Genomic DNA, 6,000 nt, shown 5'->3' with positions numbered 1-6,000 from the left:
TCTGTAGTTCTGACAGGGGTGGCCATTTTAGTGATCGGGCAGAGCCCGTTTATTAGTTCTGCTCTCACATATCTGCCATTTATCACTCGACCCCCTTCTTTGCCACACATCTCTCCCCCTAGATCCGACCCCCTAGGTCGGGCTACCGCAGCAAAATATGCGTGCATGCGGGATAACCCATCCACGTTTCCCATTTCCTTCCCTGCTCTGTGTTTCAAGTCAAAATGAAACGGTTGGAGACTCAAAAACCACCGCATCACCCGAGCGTTCTTCTCTGTAGCCCTATGCATCCAGGTGAGTGGGGCATGATCACTGATGAGGGTGAAGTGGCGCCCCAGCAGGTAGTATTTCAGGCTTTCAAGAGCCCACTTTACTGCCAGCGCCTCTTTCTCAACGACTGAGTAGTTGGTTTCCCGTGGTTCCAGCTTCCTGCTTAAAAACAGGATGGGGTGTTCCACCCCTTCTACCTCTTGGGATAGCACTGCTCCAAAGCCGACCTCTGAGGCATCCGTCTGAACCACAAACTCTCTCTCAAAGTCTGGTACCACCAGCACTGGATTACAGCAGAGAGCCTCCTGTAATGTCCTAAATGCTTTGGTGGCCCTTTCATCCCATTTGACCATGTTTGGCCCTCTGGCTCTAGTCATGTCGGTAAGTGGGGCGGCCACTGTGGCATAACTTGGGATGAACTTCCGGTAGTAACCGGTCAGCCCTAGGAAGGCTCGAACATGCTTCTTATTTACTGGTTTTGGCCATTCTCTAATTGCCTTCACCTTCTTACGTTGGGGTTTGATTAACCTTCTTCCCACAGTGTATCCCAGATACTCTGTTTCCTCTAACCCCACATAACACTTGGCAGGGTTTGCCGTGAGCCCTGCCTTTCTAAGGGCGTCTAACACTGCCTATACCCGGGGTAAGTGGGATTCCCAATCTGGGCTGTAGATCCCCACGTCGTCTAAATAAGCTGCGGCGTATGCTTTGTGCGGTTTTAGGACTTTGTCCATAAGCCGTTGAAAGGTGGCTGGGGCCCCGTGTAAGCCGAATGGCATGACGGTGTATTGAAACAAACCGTCAGGGGTTGCAAAGGCTGTCTTTTTTTTGGTCCTGGGGGTCAGAGGAATTTGCCAGTACCCTTTTGTCAGATCAAGGGTCGTAATGTACCGAGCATTACCAATTTTCTCCAGTAGTTCATCTACTCGGGGCATGGGGTAGGCATCAAACTTGGAGATTTAATTTACCTTCCGAAAGTCGTTACAGAACCGCAAAGACCCATCGGGCTTGGAGACCATCACAATTGGGCTAGACCACTCACTATGTGACTCTTCGATCACTCCAGCTGTCAACATTTTCTCCGTCTCAGCTCTAATCGCGGCCTGTCGAGCCTCGGGTACCCGATATGGCCTCATACTCACTTTTCTCCCTGGTAGGGAAACGATATCATGAGCCGTAACCTCAGTTCGGCCTGGTACCTCTGAAAACACATCTCTGTTTTTCTGGATCAGGGTCTTTACTTCCTGTACTTGTGCTGGGGACAGAGTGGGTGAAATATTTACTTCGGATGTCTCTTGAGTGTGTGTGGGGTATGTGACCATTAGTGTTTCTCTCTCTCTCCATGCTTTTAACAGGTTTATGTGATAAATCTGTTCCTGGGGCCGTCGACCTGGCTGTCGGATCCGATAATTGACTTCTCCTATTCTCTCCAGTACTTCATATGGTCCTTTCCATGTGGCTAGTAGTTTACACTCTACCGTGGGGATCAGCACTAACACCTTATCTCCCGGTTGAAATTCCCTCAGGGTAGCCTGTCGGTTATAAGTGTGCCGCTGGTGCTCCTGTGCTTGTCTCATGTGCTCTCTGACGATGGGCATGACTGTGGCTATCCTGTCTTGCATTGCCGTGACGTGCTCTATGACACTAGTATATGGGGTGGATTGGTGCTCCCAGGTTTCCCGGGCGATGTCTAAGATTCCCCGGGGATGCCTCCCATATACCAGCTCAAAGGGAGAAAACCCCAGCGAGGCTTGAGGAACCTCTCTAATGGCAAACATCAGATAGGGCAACATGCAATCCCAGTTTTTCCCATCCTTATCGATTACCTTCCTGAGCATTGACTTCAGGGTTCGGTTGAATCTCTCAACCAGCCCGTCCGTCTGAGGATGGTAAACCGATGTCCTCAACTGTTTCACCTGCCACAGTTTACAAAGGTCCGCCATAAGGCGGGACATAAAGGGGGTCCCCTGGTCGGTAAGGATCTCCTTTGGAACCCCTACCCTGGTGAACAAGAGCACTAATTCCTTTGCAATATTTTTGGAAGCCATCGTCCGAAGGGGAATGGCTTCTGGGTAGCGAGTGGCATAATCTAGAATGACCAGAATGTATTGGTGCCCTCTGGCGGATTTGGGTAGTGGGCCCACTAAATCCATCGCTATCCTCTCAAATGGCGTTTCGATTATGGGGAGTGGCACTAACGGGCTTCTAACAGCTGGTCGGGGAGCTGTTAACTGGCACTCCGGGCACTCTCCACAATGCCGAGCCACTTCAGCTTGAATTCCTGGCCAGTAAAACCTCCTTACAATCCGGTCTCGGGTTTTATCGATACCAAGGTGTCCACCCAGAATGTGCCCATGAGCTAGATCCAGTACTGTCCTCCGGTACCGAGTGGGAACCAACAACTGTTCCACCACATCAACCCCTATTTTCGAGACTCTGTACACCAAACCCTTTTTCATGATGAAGTGGGGAAAACTATTAGGCATCATCCCAACATTTATGGGAGTACCATCTACGACCTGCACATCTGCTCTGGCTTGCTGCAGGGTTGGATCCTGGTTTTGGGCCGTCCCGAAATTAGTCAAGAACACTGCCAGGTCTGCTGGTTCTAGATCGTCGTCCTCTGGATTCAGATCGATCCCAGCCCCACTAGTACCGGGCTGTTCGTTACCAGCAAGGTTTGCCACTTCATCCTCCTCCTCCCCTACTAGCACCTGTGATGTTGTCCCCTGGGAGACCTCTTTTCTTGGTTGGCTTTGGTTGAAGGCCCCATGCTTCTTCCTGCTTGGTCAGGGTTGTTGGCTTCTCAAATATGCCATTCTTGTGGCCTAACTTCACAAAGTTAGGAAAGTCTCTACCCAATATTACATCATATGGCATCTTTGGGACCACGCCGACCTCATAATCCAGCAGACCGTCCTCTGTTTGTATGCTCACTAAGGCCGTGGGGTACAGACGGGTATCCCCATGAATGCATGTAACACTGATATCCTGTCTTGTATCCAGTTTATGATTCGGCACTAGGCTTGCAACGACCAGGGTTAGCATACTGCCGGAATCCAGCAGTGCTTCAACCTCTTTCCCTTCAACCTTCACCCTGCACATATGTTTGTTTCTTGATCTTTCAAGTACAGTGGTTACAACAGGACGTGCATACCGTATATCATCTTCATTTTCACCGAGGTTACATTGCATTGGCTCTTCTTTAATAGGGCATTAGGCTGCAATATGTCCCGGTTGATTACAATTGTAACAGATAATAGGGGTTCGGGGGGGAGACCCCCTCGACACCCAGTCCCGGTTTCCGTTTTTTTCCTTAGTGTCTCGGCCTGATTCTGATTCTTTCCTCATGGCCCCACGCTGCTCTCTTCCCCTTCTATATGTTGGGACAGCCTTACCCTGTCCGCTGGTTCGCCCAGGCCTGGGGAACGGCAATCTTTCCTCCTGTGCCTGCTCAGCTGTTCCTGCCGTACAATACCGTTCAACCAGGCCCACGAGATGGTCGGCGGAAAGTACCTCGTTCTGGCCAACCCATCGTCTCACTTCTTGGGGTAGACCTCGCTGAAACTGGTTGAGTACGATGGTCTCGACGATTTCTGTGGATGACCGGGTCTCTGGTCGCAACCATTTCAGTGCCAGGTGAATCAAGTCGAACATCTGTGTTCGTGGGGGTTGTCCCGGTCGGTAGGACCACTGGTGGAAGCGGTGTGCCCTCACGGTATCGGTCACTCCCAGTCTAGTCAAGATCTCTCCCTTTAGTTTATCGTAATCCTGTGCATCTTCCAACTCCAGGTCGAAATATGCTTTTTGAGCATCCCCTGCCAGGTATGGTGCCAGAAGCCCTGCCCATTCTTCTTTCGGCCACTTCTCCCTCTCTGCCGTCCTTTCGAAGGTGGTAAGATATGCTTCCACATCATCCTGTGCTGTCATTTTTTGAAGAAAATGATTGGCCCGCCTCTGGGTATTTGCAGCTGGTAATTGAGCCCCAATTTGGTCCGCTAGCCCCTTTAGGCCTTCTCTTAACTTCCGGGTGTTTCTCTCTTGCTCTTCTCTGAGCAGCTGGTTGGTGCAGTGCTGGACCTGTAACGTGTCCTGATACATTCGCATTGCATCCTGATGAGCTATTTGTTGAGCTCTAGTTGCCTCTTGTTGGGCGGCCACCGCTTGTAACAGGGCCTGTATGGCTCCCTCCATACTAATTTTCCTGAGAAACTGTCCTGACCAAACAAAGCCACAAAAATAAAAAAAATTTTAAAAAAAACCTGACTCCCCTTTGGAGTGCTAACTGAACACTTTTTTTTTTTTTTTTTTTTCTACCTAACCAGTGGTATGGTTAGTCCATACCTGCATTCTCCACCACGTGTGACAAACCTCTTCAAGGTTAGGAGAGTTTGTCACAAATTAAGTGGTAAACTGTCACCAAATCACCCAAGAATGAGAGTTCTTTCGAACAGGACAGTACCTGTGTGTTTGTTTCTCCGTCCTGGTCCACCCAGGCTGTAGGCGCGGTCAAGGATAGCAGGGTTCGGTACACAAATCGGGTTCTCGGTAGGTCCAGGTCCAAACGCCAACAGGTAAATCCAAAACAATCCAGCTCATACACGGTAAATCCAGCCAATCTCTATTGTCTCTTTCTCTATTGTTCATAGATCCTTCCAGCACTCTCTCTCTTCCTGTTTTTTCTTGACCCTTTATCTGTGTGTCGGCTCCACCTTCTGAGGGTTCCCCTTGCTTCTGGGACTTGTAGTTTTGGCGGTCGGCCATTTTGTGATCTGTAGTTCTGACAGGGGTGGCCATTTTAGTGATCGGGCAGAGCCCGTTTATTAGTTCTGCTCTCACATATCTGCCATTTATCACTCGACCCCCTTCTTTGCCACAATACCCTCTAATAAGGGTTATTGTAGTCAGTATATACCCTACAATAAGGGTTATTGTAGTCAGTATATACCCTCTCATAATGGTTATTGTAGTCAGTATGTACCCTCTAATAGGGGTTATTGTAGTCAGTATATACCCTCTAATAAGGGTTGTTGTAGTCAGTATATACCCTCTAATAAGGGTTATTGTAGTCAGTATGTACCCTCTAATAAGGGTTATTGTAGTCAGTATATACCCTCTCATAATGGTTATTGTAGTCAGTATATACCCTCTCATAAGGGTATTGTAGTCAGGCTTCATCTAGTTTATCCTCAGCCTATTTTTGGTTCATTCAGGACTGTATTTCCATACGTAAAGCTACGTAAACCCTTATTAAAACATATTGACACACCTCCCTTTTGTTCTTGAGGATCAAACAATGCATCATCTGGAAACATTTATTTTATTTAACTAGGCAAGTCAGTTAAGAACACATTCTTATTTTCAATGACGGCCTAGGAACAGTGTTCAAGGGCAGAACGACAGATTTGTACCTTGTCAGCTTGGGGATTTGAACTTACAACCTTCCGGTTACTAGTCCAACGCCCTAACCACTAGGCTACCCTGCCGCCCCATTCTGGACTAGTACCTGTATTAAAAAAACATTCAATGATTCCAGTAGTCTGCCTGGTTTCTGATAAAGTGTGCTTTCCTATTTCAGAGGTAGTGTGCCCTGCAGATGTCCCGTGATATCTACGTAGGTCGCCAAAACACACTATAACACAGCTTGGTCAAGCTACACGTTGCAACAATCTACAAAATTAAACATGGGCTGAGGAAGAGTCCATTTACACGTTATCAACAGACAAGAGC

This window comes from Oncorhynchus clarkii, chromosome 20, assembly GCF_045791955.1.
Source record: "Oncorhynchus clarkii lewisi isolate Uvic-CL-2024 chromosome 20, UVic_Ocla_1.0, whole genome shotgun sequence".
Classification (NCBI taxonomy): Eukaryota; Metazoa; Chordata; class Actinopteri; order Salmoniformes; family Salmonidae; genus Oncorhynchus; species Oncorhynchus clarkii.
Note: the sequence above shows the minus strand (reverse complement) of the source record.